Here is a 19639-nt window from a genome sequence, read left to right on the forward strand (position 1 = left end):
TGTGAGAGAGGAGAGTGTGAGAGGTGAGAGAGGAGAGTGAGAGAGGAGAGAGAGGAGAGTGTGAGAGAGGAGAGTGTGAGAGAGGAGAGTGTGAGAGGAGAGTGTGAGAGAGGAGAGTGTGAGAGGTGAGAGAGGAGAGTGTGAGAGGTGAGAGAGAGAGAGAGGAGAGTGTGAGAGAGGAGAGTGTGAGAGGTGAGAGAGGAGAGTGTGAGAGGTGAGAGAGGAGAGAGGAGAGAGGAGAGTGTGAGAGAGGAGAGTGTGAGAGGTGAGAGAGGAGAGTGTGAGAGGTGAGAGAGGAGAGAGAGAGGAGAGTGTGAGAGAGGAGAGTGTGAGAGGAGAGTGTGAGAGAGGAGAGAGAGGAGTGTGTGAGAGAAGGCTGAAGATGGGCTGCTGAATTTTTAGTGTTTTTAGTGTTTGAAGTGGGGAAAAAAAGGTTCATTTCAAGTTTAAAAAGGTTTTAAAGTTAAATTTAGTTCTAGTTAAGTTAGTTTAGTTTTGTTTAGTTAAGTTTAAGTATAGTTTAGTTAAGTAAGGAAGGAAAAGACCACCAAAGAGACCACCAAAGGAAAAAAAAACCCAGAGGAAATTAGAAAAAAAAAGCCAAAGAAAAAAAAAGAAATAAGGGGAAAAAAAATATACAAACCAAAGAACAGCGGCCACACGGGGCCACAGCAGCAGCAGAAGCAAGGTGACTCGGCCGCATCGGGAACCGAGGTGCGGTGACTCGGCGAAGGCCGCACGGAGACGCAGCGGCAGCCGGAGCGAGGAGACTCGGGGAGGCCGCTTCGGGAAACGAGGCGAATCGGGGAGGCCGCACGGAGACGCAGCGGCAGCCGGAACGAGGTGACTCGGGGAGCCCGAGCGGCGAACGAGACACGCCCGATCGGCGGCCGCAGTCCAGCACCCGAGCGACGACCGCAGTCCAGCACCCGAGCGACGACCGCAGTCCAGCACCCGAACGGCGAACGAGGCACAGCCCGAGCGGCGGCTGGGATAGAAAGCCCGGGAAAGGCCCGAGGAGCCAGGTCCAGAGACCTCTGAAGAGAAGGGGAGCAACCAGAAGGCTTCCAGAAGCAAACCAAGACTGTGAGTACAGGGCCCAGGGAGGGAGACTGAAGCCAGGAAAGGCCCGAGGAGCCAGGCCGAGACAGAGGCACAGAGACCTCTGAGGGGGAGGGGAACAGCCCGAAGGCACCGGGAAACAGCGGCTCACAGACCCAGACCTGAGAAGGGTGAACCCAGAAGCCGAGGCCCAGGGACCACGGGGTCGGAGAGGGGGACCGGGAAAGTTCGCGAACAGGGAGAGGGAAACACCAAACCCGGGGCCCCAGAAAAGCTTATTCTAAGATCAACAATACTTTACCAAAAATGAGCGAATCAGAAGATCCACAACAGCCCCGCTTCCAGATTCCCCCCAACACCGCAAAAAAAGCTATAAAAGCGATCAAGCATGAGCAGATGAGAGAAAAACCAGAAACACTTTTTGCTGACTGTTACAACAATGGGACAAAAAGTAACCTCATTTTCTACTCAGATCAGCCAGCGGCTTGGATCACAGCAATAAAATCACACTATACCAATGTTAAGCTAGAAAATACCGCAAATGGGTCCAAAATGAAAATTAACACACAGGAGACAGTTCAACCACGACGGTCAACGCGTACAATACCGGAACAATATTAGTGCAAGGCAACCTCGACAAATTTGCAACGGCCTTCAGGACACTGAAAAGATTAACTCAGGGGGGAAAGAACAGCCCCAGAGTGGCCCGCACTCCCCCCAACATTGACAACTTACCAGGAGAAAATCTGCCTGGTCAGGAGGTGAACGAGCCACACAGTTCAAACCAGACACTAACCCCGGGGAACCACAGCCACACGATACAACTGACAAACCCCAGGGAGGAAGCCACACATAGCCCCCCTACCATTCCCAGCTCACCAAGAGAAGAGCAGCATAGCCAGGAAGTGAGTGAGCCCTCCAGGGCCGACCAGCCTAGCCAGGAAGTGAGTGAGCCTTCCAGGGCCGACCAGACACATACCCCGGGATCATACAGCCAGATACAACCAAAAGATAAATTTAATCAATTAGAGATAGAGATGGTTAAACTTAGAGAGGACTTCCTCAAAATGAATGACGATCAAAATCAGGAGAGAGAGAGACACAAGAGAGAGCTGAAGCTACTTGAGAACCAGGTGAATCTACTTAGGAATCAGGTGAAAGAGCTGCAGGAAAAAGAAGAGAGCCATAGAGGAGAGATAACACCATTAGACCAGCAACCAGAGGCTAGAGATAAGACAAGACAGAGCCGGACGGAACGGCTGCACTCCCACACGGAACAAAAGCAACAGACACACAATACAAGGGGTGCCACACAGACCGACCAGCATACTGATTCGCAATCTTCCCCCACCACCGTGGAACCACAAGCGAGCCGCTCACAAGAGGTACGCACACACCAGACACCCCAGCCCAGCACACACACTATGAGTCCAAGCGAAAGCCACCAGACAGTAAACACAAACAAGGCTGACGTCGTAATACTCATAGACTCAAATGGGAAATTTCTATGGGAGAAAAAGCTATTCCCTAGAAGTAAAGTAGAAAAGATCTGGTGCCCAACAACAAACAGAGCCATGGGATGGCTGACCAAAGCCAGATTAGGCTCCCCCCAACACATAATAATACACACGGGCACAAATGACCTAAAGACCCAACAGAAAGAAGTAGCAACATCGCTCAGAGCAATGATTAGGAAGGCAAGCAGTACATTTCCAAACACTAGAATCACTGTTTCCACAATATTGCCGAGAACAGACTTCAACAACAACGCAATTCATGAGATAAATGCCAGCATAGCAAGAGACTGCGAATCAAACCACAACGTACACCTGGCCCAACACCCCACCCTCGATGAGGAATGTCTTTACGACCACGTCCACATCCAAAGGCAAAGAATATCGATCTTTGCTAAAGCCCTGAAGGACGTCGCTTTTAACCGGGTCCATACCCAGACTCCAAGAGGACCCCCCCCCCCGACCACCAGAGATCAGCGGGGTACATATCAGGAACACGACAAGGACCACCAACACACCAACCGAGACCAGAAAGGATCCCCATGCAAAACAACAATATCAGACCTGCACCACTCCTGTCCCACAGGGGAATAGGACCGCTCCCAGCCAGACAGAGGGAGAGATGCACAGGACGTACGCAATACCTCAGACAGAAACAATCCATTAAGAGACAATAAGCAGATGTGCAGCAGCATCTACTTCCGCCTTATGGATCAAGGACTAATTAATAGAAAGAACTGTAACCAAATTGTATTAACTTTTATAGACAACTGAAGTGATCTTTTTTTTCCCACACTTAGACACGACAAACACGTACCACTCTTTAACCTATCATAGTAAAAGATCAAACTTAACATGAAATCCTTATATATTTCGACCTGGAATATCCAAGGTCTACGCTCTTCAGTGCGAGAAGTGAAAAGTAGGACCCCAGAGTTCATAGATGAAACTAAAGACCTAGATATTATCATTTTACAGGAAACTTGGTATAAAGGAAAAGGACACACTGGCTGTCCCCAAGGGTACACTGAGCTGGTGGTCCCCTCCAATAAATTACCAAGTGTAACCCAAGGCAGAGACTCCGGAGGCATACTGATCTGGTTTAAAACAGAACTTAAGAATTACATCAAATTTATAAAAAAGGGCGAAAACCATATGTGGCTCAAACTTGAGAGGGAGATTATCTCAAACACCCAAGATGTTTACATTTGCGCACTTTATATCCCTCCAATCGATTCCCCGTACTTTAAAGAGGACACCTTCTCCAACATGGAGGGGGAAATTATCCAATACCAGGCCCAGGGGAATGTGTTGATCTGTGGGGACCTCAATTCAAGAACGGGCGAAGAACCAGACTTCACCAATAATCAGGGAAACAATTACGTTTTCGGGAATAACCACTTTGACATCCCTTCCCTTCCATACAGGCATAACTGCAACAAGCAGTCAAATACCAACGGAAAACAGCTACTACAGCTCTGTCGAAACCTGGGTCTGTACATTGTCAATGGTAGGTTCATAGGAGACCTCCTAGGAAGATCGACCTATTGCTCACCTCTTGGCTGCAGCACAGTAGACTATATGATTACAGACTTAGACCCATCCTCTTTCAGAGCATTCACAGTCAAACCACAAACAACACTGTCAGATCACAGTCAAATTACTATGTTCCTCAAAAAGACAGAAACAAACAACATAGAAACACAACCCAGTAAACTGTACAACACCAAAAAATCGTACAGATGGGCCAAAAACGACATGGAAAAATACCAGAAAACAATTAGCAATGCATCAACTCAAGCTCTCTTAGACACCTTTCTGGATAACATATACACTCACAATAAAGAAGGCATAAACCGGGCAGTTAGTAAACTAAACAATATTTTTGATAATTTGGCAACAAATGCAAACTTGAAAGCTCGCAAGAACAAACCCAAAACAAAAAACTATGAAAAATGGTTTGACCGAGATTGCCATAACATGAGGAAAAAACTTAGAAAATTATCAAACCAAAAACACAGACATCCAGAAAACGAGGAACTACGCCTTACTTATTGTCAGACACTAACACAATACAGAAACACACTCAGAACCAAAAAAGAGCAATATATTAAGAATACACTCAGCTCCATGGAGGAATCCATTGATTCCAATTGTTTCTGGGAAAACTTGAAAACACTACACAAAAAACAACAAGACGATTTGGCCATTCAAAATGGGGACACATGGGTAAACCACTTTGAAAAATTATACCAGAAAAACACACTAAGACCAGAGCAACACCAAATATGCAAAAAACTGGAAAAGCTAGAAATGGCCATAAAAGATAACCAAAACCCGCTAGACGCCATAATAACAGAAAAAGAACTTCTTGAAAAACTCAAGGACCTGTGACCAGGAAAAGCCTGCGGGACAGACGGCATACTAAACGAGATGATTAAATACACAGACAACAAAATGAAATTGGCTATCCTAAAACTCTTCAACTTGGTTCTGAGTGTTGGTTATTTCCCTGATATCTGGAACAAAGGACTCATAACGCCCATATACAAAAGTGGGGACAAAATCGACCCAAACAACAGTACAGGACAGATTTGGGTGACAGGATGAGACCCATCAAGAAATGGGCGGACAATTGAACGAACACTTAAACCCATTACACTGTACAAAGAGAAGCCGTTTAACAGCCATCCAGGGCAATCTCCAGACCGATCAATATACAAACCAAGTTACGGTAACAAAGCAAAGACATTATCGGCCCAGGAAGGCCAGTTAAGCTATCACCGACTCCCATTATGAAGACAAAACACCCCTGCAGAGAGTTCTGCCCGCCAAAATTATTACAAAGACAGGACTATGATTTGGCGGGAGATAAGAATGTTCCAAAAGGTATAACTGTGGATTGAGTAAAGTCCATCGGGACTCTCTTCGATCTCTCGCTACGGTTCGGAGACGTCGGTACACTTCAGGCTTCGGTTCGGAACGTGTTCGGTTCGTGGTTCGGTAAACGGTGTCCAGCGGGGTGTTCAGCCGTATGTTCCGCGACTTTGGGAGGTTCAGCCAGGCAAGGCCCAGCCACGACGGGAAGACGACGAGGGAGGCCCGGGTATTTTCTGTCGGGAGATCATCGACGACCCAGGTCGGAGAAGAAGACACTCAGGTCCCAGAGTGTGCATCCAGTTCAACATCACATCGGTAACGGATGCACCAGTTCTTCAACATCAGCGCTCACCAAGGCTGTATCGGCTGCCTCCTCACAGGAGAACCAAGAGGAAAACAAGCTGCGCCAGAAGCTTCCAAACCCACGTGACGACGGAAAGCTGTGTCGAAAGGCTGCAAAGCCTTTTTCGCAATTCTTAAAGTGGTGAGCATAATCCCGAGTCCCTCAAATCGAAACTTAGTTAGGTTTAGGGGAGGGGGTTAAGGGTAATTGTAATGTGTTACCCCTTTCACGATGTGCCGTGTGTTCCCCATTTCTATAGAGTTAAGTTTATAGATGTGTGCATGCTTGTAGTTGCTTTAATCTGTGCTTATGACATGTATTTTATAATGCTGCAAACTGTTCAATAAAGGCATCCATTTCGTGCTATTCGACCTGGTCTATTGAGTTTTCTCTGCACTACAGCTCCCTGCACCTAAGCCCAAGGTCTAGAACCGTAGGGAAGAGTGGGTCGAACCACTCACGGGTAATTATTGCAAGAAGCCTGGCAGGAGACCAGAGCAAGCAAGAGAAACCCCCTACACACTGAACAACAGCAGCAGACACACAATACAAGGGGTGCCACACAGACCGACCAGCATACTGAAGCTCAGACTTCCCCCACCACTGTGGGACCACAAGCGAGCCGCTCACAAGAGGAGCGCACACACTAGACACGACCACCCCAGTCCAACACACACCCTATAAGTTCAGGCGAAAGCCACCAGACAGTAAACACCAACAAGGCTGACATCGTAATACTCATAGGCCTAGAAATTCAGTTAGGGGCGCCCAGCTCGCCTGGGCGCCGGAATTACCGCTGCGCGCGGAGCCACTTGCGCCAGCGGGAAATTCAGTTTCAGCGCCCCAAGTGGAAGCCGGCCCCTAAACAAGGGTTTCGGCGCCCCGCTTGGGGCGCTGAAACTGAATATCGGCGTGCAAAGTGCCGCAGCGCCACCCGCTGCGGCACGGCAGCCTGCGGTACTGCAGGCCTTCCTCTCATTCTTAAGGGGGAGGTGCCTGCAACAGCGCGATCCCCGCTCGCGAGTGCCGGCAAATGAGCCCGGCACCAAGGAGAAGTGCCGGGCTCTCTGGAAACAGCCAGCAATGGTTGTAGGAGGCCGGGGAAGGAGGTGCGGGCAGGCGGCCGCCGAAAAAGCGGCCGGCCGCACCTCCACCTTAACTCGCCCCACTACCGGCACAGGTAGGCCCCGTGTACCGGTCGCTGTTTGCGGCCGGCGTGGGGGAGGCAGCAGCAACCAAATATGGCCAGCGGGGCGCTGCGCACACCGATGACGTCATCGGTGGCGGCGCAGCGCTACTGGCTAGTGCCGCCATTAGCGCCCCGCTAAATATCGCGGTAGGTTTGCACAGTGGCGCAAAAGCCCTCTTTGGGCGCAAACTGGTGGCGCAGGCCACTGAATTTCTAGGCCATAGACTCAAATGGGAAATTTCTATGGGAGAAAAAGCTCTTCCCTAGACATATAGTAAAAAAGATCCGGTGCCCAACAACAGACAGAGCCCTGGAATGGCTGACCAAAACCCGATTAGGCTCCCCCCAACACATAATAACACACACTGGCACAAATGACCTAAAGGCCCAGCAGAAAGGGGTAGCAACATCGCTCAGAGCAGTGATTGAGAAGGCAAGCAATACATTTCCAAACACTAGAATCACTGTTTCCACAATATTGCCGAGAACAGACTTTAACAGCAAAACAATTCATGAGATAAATGCCAGCATAGCAAGAGACTGTGAATTAAAACACAACGTGCACCTGGCCCAACACCCCCCCTCGATGTGGAATGTCTTCACGACCGCGTCCAAATCCACAGGAAACGAATATCGATCTTTGCTAAAGCCCTGAAGGACGTCGCTTTTAACCGGGTCCATACCCAGACTCCAGGAGGACCCCCCCTGACCACCAGAGATCAGCGGGGTACATACCAGGATTACTACAGAGACCACCACCACACCAACCGGGACCAGAGAGGATCCCCATGCACAACAACAATATCAGACCTGCACCACTCCTGTCCTACAGGGGAACAGGACCGCCCCCAGCCAGACAGAGGGAGAGATGCACAGGGCGTACGCAATACCTCAGACAGAGACAATCCATTAAGAGACACTAAGCAGACGTGCAGCATCATCTACTTCCGCCTTATGGATCAGAAAATGAAAAAAAAATCAAGGACTAATTACTAGAATGAATTGTAACCAAGTAGTATTAGCATTTATAGACAATTGAGATGATCTTTTCTCCCCACATTTAGACACGACAAACACGTATCATTCTTTAACCTACCATAGTAAAAGATCAAACTTAACATGAAATCCTTATATATTTCGACCTGGAATATCCAAGGTCTACGCTCTTCGGTGCTCGACGTGAAGAGTAGGACCCCAGAGTTCATAGATGAAAGTAAAGATCTGGATATTATCATTTTACAGGAAACTTGGTATAGAGGAGAAGGACACACTGGCCGTCCCCAAGGGTACACAGAGCTGGTGGTCCCCTCCAATAAATTGCCAGGAGTAACCCAAGGCAGAGACTCCGGAGGCATATTGATTTGGTTTAAAACAGAGCTTAAGAATTGCATCAAATTTATAAAAAAGGGCGAAAACCACATGTGGCTCAAAATTGAGAGGGGGATTATCTCTAACCCCCAAGATGTTTTCATTTGCGCACTCTATATCCCCCCAATGGAATCCCCGTACTTTAAAGAGGACACCTTCTCCAACATGGAGAGGGAGATTATCCAATTCCAGGCCCAAGGGAACGTGTTGATCTGTGGTGACCTCAATTCAAGAACTGGCGAAGAACCAGACTTCACCAATAATCAGGGAAACAATTACATATTCAGGAATAACGACTTCGATAGCCCTTCCCATCCATACAGGCATAACTGTGCCAAGCAGACAAATACCAATGGAAAACAGCTCCTGCAGCTCTGTCGAAGCCTGGGTCTGTACATTGTCAATGGTAGGTTCATGGGAGACCTCCTAGGAAGATCGACCTATTGCTCACCTCTTGGCTGTAGCACCGTAGACTATATGATTACGGATTTGGACCCATCCTCTTTCAGAGCATTCACAGTCAAACCACAAACAACACTGTCAGACCACAGTCAAATTACTATGTATCTTAAAAAGACAGAAACAACCAACACAGAAACACAACCCAGTAAGCTGTACAACACCAAAAAATCGTACAGATGGGCCAAAAACAGCACGGAAAAATACCAGAAAGCAATTAGCAATGAATCAACTCAAGCTCTATTGGACACCTTTCTGGATAACATATACACTCACAATAAAGAAGGCGTAAACCAGGCAGTGAATAACCTAAACAATATTTTTGATAATTTGGCAACAAGGTCAAACTTGAAAGCTCGCAAGAACAAACCCAAAACAAAAAACTATGAAAAATGGTTTGACCCAGATTGCCATAACATGAGGAAAAAATTTAGAAAAATATCAAACCAAAAACACAGACAGCCAGAAAACGAAGAATTACGCCTTACTTATTGTCAGACACTAACACAATACAGAAACATACTCAGAACCAAAAAAGAGCAGTATATTAAGAATACACTCAGCTCCATTGTGGAATCCATTGATTCCAATTGTTTCTGGGACAACTGGAATACATTACACAAAAAACAACACGACGAATTGGCCATTCAAAATGGAGACACATGGGAAAACCACTTTGAAAAATTATACCAGAAAAACACACTAAGGCCAGAGCAACACCAAATATGCAAAAAACTGGAAAAGGTCGAAATGGCCATAAAAGATAACCAAAACCCGCTAGACTCCGTAATAACAGAAAAAGAACTAGTTGAAAAACTCAAGGACCTGCGACCAGGAAAAGCTTGCGGTGCAGACGGCATACTAAGTGAGATGATTAAACACACAGACGATAAAATGAAACTGGCTATCCTAAAACTCTTCAACTTGGTTCTGAGTGTCGGTTACTTCCCTGATATCTAGAACAAAGGACACATAACGCCCATATACAAAAGTGGGGACAAAGTAGACCCAAATAACTATCGAGGCATCTGTGTAAACAGTAACCTGGGGAAGGTATTCTGTAGTAGCATAAACAAAAGACTTATAAACTTCCTTGAGGAGCACAATGTCTTGAATAGAAGCCAAATTGGATTCCTGCCAAACTATAGAACATCAGATCATATCTTCACCCTACAGACCCTAATTGACAAACACGTTCATCAAAACAAAAGCAAAATCTAAGCATGCTTTATAGATTTCCAGAAGGCTTTCGATTCCATCTGGCACGACGGTTTATTCCTGAAACTTATCGAAAGCGGGGTAGGGGGAAAAACATATGATGTAATTAAATCAATGTATACAAACAACAAATGTGCAGTTAAAATTGGAGACAAACAAACTAAATACTTCCCAAGGGGGTGGGGGGTGACGCAGGGCTCGCCCATCTCACCGACACTCTTTAATATTTACATAAATGAATTGGCAAAACTACTTGAACAATCTACAGCACCCGGCCTCACCCTATATGAATCCAAGGTTAAATTCCTCCTCTATGCAGATGACCTGGTTCTGCTGTCACCAACTAAGGAGGGTCTACAGCAGAACCTGGATCTTCTGGAGTCGTTATGCCAGACCTGGGCCCTGACAATAAATCCCCAAAAAACCAAAGTCCTTGTGTTCCAGCAAAGATCCAGACATCAGGGACCCAAAATAAATTTCACACTAGGAACAACCAAAATTGAACAAACCACTAACTACACATACTTGGGCTTAAAAATCAGTTCTACAGGAAATTTTCATCTGGCTGTGAATGAACTGAAAGAGAAAGCAAGAAGGGCTTTCTATGCCATTAAAAAATCAATCCAAATAGAAATCCCAATTAGCATTTGGCTCAAAATGTTTAAATCAGTAATTGAACCAATTGCACTCTATGGCAGTGAGGTGTGGGGACCGCTAATACAACAAGAATTTGCAAAATGGGACAAACACCCAATTGACATCCTACATGCAGAATTCTGTAAAAGTATCCTCCCGACTCAAAGGAAAACCGTAAACAATGCATGCAGGGCAGAACTAGGCCAATATCCATTAATAATCACTATCCAAAAAAGAGCCACCAAATTTTGGAAACACCTAGAAATGAGCAACCCCCAATGCTATCATTACGAAGCCCTGAAATGCCAAGAGAAGACCATAAAGAAGAATACCCTCAGTCAACTAGTCCTGGGACTCAGTGAAGTAACTATCAACACTACTAACAATAACCAGCCCCAGGACAGTGACAGCGTAACACAAAGAATTCGACCCAACACAATCATCGCTAAGCAAAAGGAAAAATACCTGTCATATTGGACAGAAACAACAAAAACCCAAAGCAAACTCAATTGCTACTTGGCCCTAAACAGACAATACAACATGGCTGATTACCTGACCATGGTAAAGGATAGCAAACTGAGAAAAACCTTGACAATGTACAGACTTAGTGAACATAGCCTGGCGATCGAAAAAGGTAGACACAGGCAGACCCGGCTACCAAGAGAGGACAGGATATGCTCTCACTGCAGTCAGGGAGTGGTGGAGACAGAGATGCACTTCCTCACAGCTTGTAGAAAATATCAGGGCATAAGGGAGAATTTCTACCCAAAATTCACAAAAATATGCCCGGAATGCAGAAATTTGAATGACAACCAAAAACTCCCGTACCTACTAGGGGAAGAGAGAAATTGTGTAACCTTAGTGGCACACCATGTTACAGCTTGCCATAAACAGAGGGACAACCACTAAATATAAGAAAAGAGTATATACAAATTATATGAAGTATATTTATACACTCAGGGTTATATCTGTTTATACACTGTATGGATAGATCTGTGTTTATGTATTCAACCATAAATGTTTTTCGATGCTTTGGCAACATATGATGTACCTTATCATGCGAATAAAGCGATTTGAATTGAATTGAATTGAGAGAGGAGAGTGTGCGAGAGAGAGAGGAGAGTGAGAGGAGAGACAGGAGAGTGTGAGGACAGTGTGAGAGAGAGAGTGAGAGAGGAGAGTGTGAGGAGAGAGAGTGAGAGTGGAGAGAGGGGGAGAGAGGAGAGTGTGAGAGAGAGAGAGAGGAGAGTGTGAGAGAGAGAGAGGAGAGTGTGAGGGAGAGAGGAGAGTGTGAGAGAGAGAGAGAGGAGAGTGTGAGAGAGAGAGAGGAGAGTGTGAGAGAGAGGAGAGTGTGAGAGAGAGAGAGGAGAGTGTGAGAGAGAGAGAGGAGAGAGAGAGAGAGAGAGAGGAGAGTGTGAGAGAGAGAGAGAGAGAGGAGAGTGTGAGAGAGAGAGAGAGCAGAGTGTGAGAGAGAGAGAGGAGAGTGTGTGAGAGAGAGAGAGGAGAGTGAGGGAGAGGAGAGTGTGAGAGAGAGAGGGGAGAGTGTGAGGACAGTGTGAGAGAGGGAGTGAGAGAGGAGAGTGTGAGAGAGGACAGTGTGAGAGTGGAGAGAGGGGAGAGAGGAAAGTGTGAGAGAGAGAGAGAGGAGAGTGTGAGAGAGAGAGAGGAGAGTGTGAGGAGAGAGAGAGTGTGAGAGAGAGAGAGAGAGAGAGGAGAGTGTGAGGAGAGAGAGAGAGCAGAGTGTGAGAGAGAGAGGAGAGTGTGAGAGAGAGAGGAGAGTGTGAGAGAGAGAGGAGAGTGTGAAGAGAGAGAGAGGAGAGTGTGAGAGAGGAGAGAGAGAGGAGAGTGTGAGAGAGAGAGGAGAGTATGAGAGAGAGAGAGAGAGAGGAGAGTGTGAGGAGAGAGAGAGAGCAGAGTGTGAGAGAGAGAGGAGAGTGTGAGAGAGAGAGGAGAGTGGAGAGAGGGGAGCGAGGAGAGTGTGAGAGAGGAGAGAGAGGAGAGTGTGAGAGAGAGAGGAGAGTGTGAAGAGAGAGAGAGAGGAGAGTGTGAGAGAGGAGAGAGAGAGGAGAGTGTGAGAGAGAGAGGAGAGTGTGAGAGAGAGAGAGGAGAGTGTGAGAGTGAGAGAGAGAGACCATACCTTGGGGCCAAATATGTAACAACATGTCACAACCTGAGGACTGTTTAAAATTAAGACTGTTTAAAATTAATATTGAACGTACCAAACGAAGTACAAAGACTGTTTAAAATTAATATTGTTTAAAAGTAATATTGTATGTACCCAACAAATGTCAAATCGATTGACACCTACAGAATGTTGGAAAACTGTACCTTTTTGCTATGTAAGCTTTGGCAATATGGTTCTCTGTAAATTTTCATGCCAATAAAGCATTTGAATTGGAAATTGGAATTGGAGAGAGGAGAGTGTGAGAGAGAGAGGAGAGTGTGAGAGAGAGCGAGGAGAGTGTGAGAGAGAGAGAGGAGAGTGAGAGAGAGGAGAGTGTGAGTGAGAGAGAGGAGAGTGAGAGAGAGGAGAGTGTGAGTGAGAGAGAGGAGAGTGTGAGAGAGAGAGAGAGGAGAGAGAGAGAGAGGAGAGTGTGAGAGAGAGAGGAGAGAGTTAAGAGTGAGAGAGGGGAGAGAGAGACTGGGAGAGAGAGAGAGACGGGGGGAGAGAGAGAGAGAGACTGGGGGAGAGAGAGGGAGAGACTGGGAGAGAGAGAGAGACTGGGGGAGAGAGAGAGAGAGACTGGAGGGGAGAGAGAGAGAGACTGGAGGGGAGAGAGAGAGAGAGAGAGAGAGAGAGACTGGAGGAGAGAGAGAGAGACTGGGGGTGGAGAGAGAGAGAGACTGGGGGGGAGAGAGAGAGACTGGGGGAGAGAGAGAGAGACGAGGGGAGAGAGAGAGAGGGAGACTGGGGGAGAGAGACTGGGCGGAGAGAGACTGGGGGGGAGAGAGAGAGAGGGAGAGACCCAGGGGAGAGAGAGAGAGAGACCCGGGGGCAGAGAGAAAGAGAGAGAGAGACCCGGCGGGGAGAGAGAGAGAGAGAGACTGGGGAGAGAGAGTGAGACTGGGGGAGAGAGAGAGAGAGAGAGACACCTTTCTGGATAACATATACACTCACAATAAAGAAGACGTAAACCGGGCAGTGAATAACCTAAATAATATTTTTGATAATTTGGCAACAAGGTCAATCTTGAAAGCTCGCAAGAACAAACCCAAAACAAAAAACTATGAAAAATGGTTTGGCCCAGATTGCCATAACATGAGGAAAAAACTTAGAAAAATATCAAACCAAAAGCACAGACAACCAGAAAATGAGGAATTACACCTTACTTATTGTCAGACACTAACACAATACAGAAACACACTCAGAACCAAAGAAGAGCAATATATTAAGAATACACTCAGCTCCATTGAGGAATCCATTGATTCCAATTGTTTCTGGGACAACTGGAATACATTACACAAAAAACAACACGACGAATTGGCCATTCAAAATGGAGACACATGGGAAAACCACTTTGAAAAATTATACCAGAAAAACACACTAAGGCCAGAGCAACACCAAATATGCAAAAAACTGGAAAAGCTCGAAATGGCCATAAAAGATAACCAAAACCCGCTAGACTCCATAATAACAGAAAAAGAACTAGTTGAAAAACTCAAGGACCTGCGACCAGGAAAAGCTTGCGGTGCAGACGGCATACTAAGCGAGATGATTAAACACAGAGGCCTAGAAATTCAGTGCCCTTAGCGCCGATTTTGCGGCGCTAGAGGGCCTAGCGCTGCAATTGGCGCCGGCGCCGAAATTGCCTGGGGCCCTTCCGCCGCGGTAGACCGGTAGCGCTGCGCCGGCACCGATGACGTCATCGGTGTGCGCAGCGTCCCGGTTGCCATGCCGACGGGCCCCAGCGCCGAAATTCAGTTGCGGCCGCCTCGCCCGTGGCAGCCGCAACTAAGACTCTGGCAACAGAGTCTTACATGACTTTGCGCCGGCGCATTAAAGGCACCGCGGCGGCCGGCCGCTTTCCCGCCGGCCGCCTGGCCGCAGCTCCCTCCCCGGACTTCCCCGCCCCCCCCCCCCCGGAACAGAAGCAAGCCCGGCACTTGTCCGAGGTGCCGGGCTCATTTTTAAAAAGATTTTCGCGGGCCGCGGCCGGGTGCAGGCAGCTCCTCCTTAAGGGAAGGAGGAGGCCTGCACTTCCCGAACCTGCCGCACCGGAGCGGGCGCTGCAGCGCCGGAATAGCGCCGATATTCAGCGCGTAGCGCCAGTTTTCAGGCGCAAACAGCTCTCAGCAGCGCCGGCAGCCGTTTGGGCGCAGAACTATTGAATTTTGGGCCTGACCAGCGCGACTTAGCTCCGGCACTAACTTCCGGCGCTAAAGCCCTGGCTGCGCCAAAACTCAATTTCTAGGCCAGAGACGATAAAATGAAACTGGCTATCCTAAAACTCTTCAACTTGGTTCTGAGTGTCGGTTACTTCCCTGATATCTGGAACAAAGGACTCATAAAGCCCATATACAAAAGTGGGGACAAAGTTGACCCAAATAACTATCGAGGCATCTGTGTAAACAGTAACCTGGGGAAGGTTTTCTGTAGTATCATAAACAAAAGACTTATAAACTTCCTTGAGGAGCACAATGTCTTGAGTAGAAGCCAAATTGGATTCCTGCCAAACTATAGAACATCAGATCATATCTTCACCCTACAGACCCTAATTGACAAACATGTTCATCAAAACAAAAGCAAAATTTTTGCCTGCTTTATAGATTTCCAGAAGGCTTTCGATTCCATCTGGCACGACGGTCTATTCTTGAAACTTATTGAAAGTGGTGTAGGGGGAAAAACATATGATGTAATTAAATCAATGTATACAAACAATAAATGTGCAGTTAAAATTGGAGACAAACAAACAAAATACTTCCCACAGGGGCGTGGGGTGATGCAGGGCTCGCCCATCTCACCGACACTCTTTAATATTTACATAAATGAATTGGCAAAATGACTTGAACAATCTACAGCACCCGGCCTCACCCTATCTGAATCCAAGGTTAAATTCCTCCTCTATGCAGATGACCTGGTTCTGCTGTCACCAACTAAGGAGGGTCTAGAGCAGAACCTGGATCTGCTAGAGTCGTTCTGTCAGACCTGGGCCCTGACAATAAACCCCCTAAAAACCAAAGTCCTTGTGTTCCAGCAAAAATCCAGACATCAGGGACCCAGAATAAATTTCACACTAGGAACAACTAAAATTGAACAAACCACTAACTACACATACTTGGGCTTAAAAATCAGTTCTACGGGAAATTTTCACCTGGCTGTGTAATGGGTCGTTTTAACGAGCTTGTGGTGTGCGAGATCGGTTTTTGATTTCACACTGCTCGTGAGCGGTTCCGAAATGCTCCTCCCTCACCGGTTCTAGACACTGGGCTTATTGCCAGACCACCTTGATGTGTTGGCCCAACTTGTGACTCGGAAGACAAATGGATCAGGTGAGACAAGGTAAGTTTTAAATCAAAGGTATCTTTATTTTTAAGGAGAATAAAACATAGAGAATGAAGAAACAATGCAGACAAAAATCATGAACACGCCTCTCAATGGGAACTAAAATTTAACACACAAGAGTTACTTTGACGATCATAATACATCAATTCTAGATCAGCGATATAATAAAACGAGGGTGGAGAAAGCGCACGGCACAACGAAGGATGAATAACACTCCCGAATTACAAAGCCCTTAATATTAAAAACCCTCCCGTCTCTACAGTATACCTCAACTAGATCAGCTAGGTGGAGTTGGGCCTCTATGCTCACCAGGGTTTTTAAAACTGTCCTTGACCTTGGTGCTCCTGTATCGTCCGGGATCTCCAATCTTCCTTATGGGACCGGCTCCTGAACCTGCTCTCCTGCTTGAACTTGTAGGCCCTCCGTGCTCCTCGAACCGTAATCGAACCTCTCCAGTCGCTCTGCCTTTGACCTCGTGTCTGTGTGAAACTGTGTTTTTTTTTAATGTCTCTTTTCCCCCAACAGTTATACGGTTTTCTTGCCCTTATCTTGGCGCCAAATCAGGGGTTTTCTTTTGTTAAGATAATGGGCAGGCTGCTTTGACAAAAGCGGGTACTTTATTTTAATGTCTTGTAAATGAAACTAATGGGATCTGTCCTGTGTCCCTCTGAGTTTGGTACAGATAATAGATTTTGTCTGTGCTCTGCGATTTCAGAGATGGGTTTGCGTTTTGCTAGCAATTAACACACCTTGAGGTGTAAATACTTTTGTTTTGACTTCGTTACTACTGTAACCATTTTACCATATCAATTGCAGTCAGTTCTGGAATCTTCTAATCGGTGGTGACTCAGGTTTCATTAAGATACTGCAGTGGTATGTCCTTCTGAAATGAGTCATGTGATCTGCCAACTCCATCTTGTGTTCATAAAATGTGGCCATTTCAGGGGTTTTACAATGTAGACTGTATTTTCCTGGATTTTTGCGAATCCTACAGTCCCCCCTGTGATACAATGGACATCTCAAATCGTCTTTTGTATCATGAATGTTTTAGGGTGAGCATAAATCCATTCCCCCCCCCAACTGACCTTCCCCGTAGTTTAGCTGACTATGGAGTGTACCTCGCACACGCACTTTCCTCATCCCAAAAACGGAGTTGAGTAGATATCCCCTACCGGAGAAACATTTATGCTATGTACAGACTCACCTTAGAGTCATAACCCGACGCAACACAATCTTTGTTATAATACACCAAAAACAGATGGAATAAAAACATTTAGCTACACGGGCGAGTCCCCGTTTATGCTGACATATAGTGGCCCCGCTAATTCTGCTGACTAGGGAACTCCCTGTCGTGTCCCTTCCTCCTACACTGGACACAGACCAGGTACAGAACGATCCCTACCTGGCACACCACTAAGACGTGGGAAGCCAGTCTGACCCATGATGGGATCTCTATATTATCAAAAAGCCCCCACCATGGTGGAACCACTATGTCTTGGATTTTTGCCCCTATGTCGGTGGTTTTCTGCTCTAAAGTAAAGAAGTGCTTCTGAGAGACAGTAACTGCTTTCAGCAGTTCGGTTAAATGTTCTGGGAGAGGGGGAATTGTGAAACCAAAGTGGGCCACGTACTTCTGGAGATCGATGAAGTTCTCCTTGACAGTGAGGTGAACAGTGGATGGTTCAGGGATCGGGATAATCTGCAGCTGTGCCACTTGAACTACTGCCTCGGGTTTGAAACAGAAGCTGCTTTCACTGACCGCGCACCAGCCGTGCTGTCCGTGCCGGTAGTGAGACGCTGCGGTGGCGACACAATATGTCCCACCTCCTATGTATGCCACCTGTGGGGGAACATGGTCCTGTGCCATGGCTTCCATGGTGCAATTGATAGGCTTAGCGTCAGCAGAACTGAACCCGCACTGTGGTGTTGAATAGGCATTCAAGTGCTGGGGACACAGGATTATGTGAGCTCCCCGGCTACGGCACCCCGAGAGGTCAGTCCCCGTCATAGCATGCTCCCACTTAATGACGTAGGGTGGGACCTCTGCGAAACGGACGTGTGCTCCCACCCGAATGACTCCAATGTTCACCACCCTATACACCGGCGCAGGTCGGGCCGCCCTACTCATTACTGGGATCCGCACGACGACCCCCATGATGGTGTGGTTGGAGCGACCACAGTCCACCGGGACTGGGTAGGCCTCAGAAGCGAGCCGGAGCTGGCACGGACTCAACGCGTTCTCAAAGGGGTGGAGGGCTGCAAGGTGTTTGTTACTGATCCAGGAGGGGACCAAACCCTGTTTTAAGTCCTCCAGATTGCTGCGGCCCTCGCCCAGCAACCATGCTCCGTATAGTATGCACACCTCATTCTGGGCAGCCTGATCTGAGGCGTTCCTGTCCTCCCTAATGAGAGCGTTGACCGTCCGAGCCTGCTTCTCCAGCTCTGCTATGATCTCCTTTAAATGGAGAGTCATCGCCTGGTCCTCATGGAGCTCCGAACCCACCACCCGATTTTCGTCCATGAGGATCCCCCTCAACTGGGTCTTTAACCCGTTAACCTGCCGTTGCAATTCGATGTCGTCCATACTATTTATGATGGACGACCCAGTGTTAAACCCTGTGAACCAGTCGTTCACGGCGCCCCTTCTTTGTCTCCCCAATTGCTCCCATTCCTTGTGCCCCTCGGTGTAGAGTTTGGTTCTATTGACCCCCGCGAAGTCAAACTCGTAAAACTTCTGCAGGGTCTCTTTCAGCAGGGCCTGATACAGCCTTGCCGTCTCTATGAGGCACCATTCCGGCAGGTGCACCTCGGTCAGGTTGAGGATGACCGAGGCCACCGCGTAATGGACCCCCTGATAGGCCATTTGGTCAGTGGGAACTAATACTAAACCGTTCCCTGGTCCCTTGGTGGTGGTGGGGCATCCCTCTGCTACCATCCGTGGTGTCTGGGTCGTGGGCAGGGGCTGTCGGGGGCGGGTCACTAGCTCAGTGGCATTAACCGCGATTGGGGAGTAGGGGACCGCGCATGCGTCCAAGCGCGATTCCCAGTCTATCCCCCTCCCGTTATCTTGCCACTGGCTGTGGAAAATGATGGAAACACCTGTGGGGCAGACTTTCTCTGAACCCCACATACACACATAAATCCCCTGATCGGGTTCCCACCATTTATCCCAGCACACTGTCAACCCTCCCTGGGTCCCTGTGATAGTCCGGTGAGTGTTGTTCCCTAACCTTTCCCACTTTCCTCTGGGGTTCCCCATGTCCCTGCTCAGTTTCCTGAGCCACCACCACCTATCCAGGGGGACGTACCCCCTGCAGGTTAGGCAAATACGTTTCCCCACAGTCACACTGATCCGCGTGGCCTGGATCTTGATCCGAGGACACGACAAAGAGACCTCCCCGTATGTGAAGCCAGTTTCGCTTGAATATTTCGTGGCGTTCGAGCCCAGCCATCCGGGCCAGTTGCCC

Source organism: Somniosus microcephalus, chromosome 8, assembly GCF_052327205.1.
Source record: "Somniosus microcephalus isolate GS21.2 chromosome 8, FLI_Smic_1.0, whole genome shotgun sequence".
In the NCBI taxonomy this organism is placed as follows: Eukaryota; Metazoa; Chordata; class Chondrichthyes; order Squaliformes; family Somniosidae; genus Somniosus; species Somniosus microcephalus.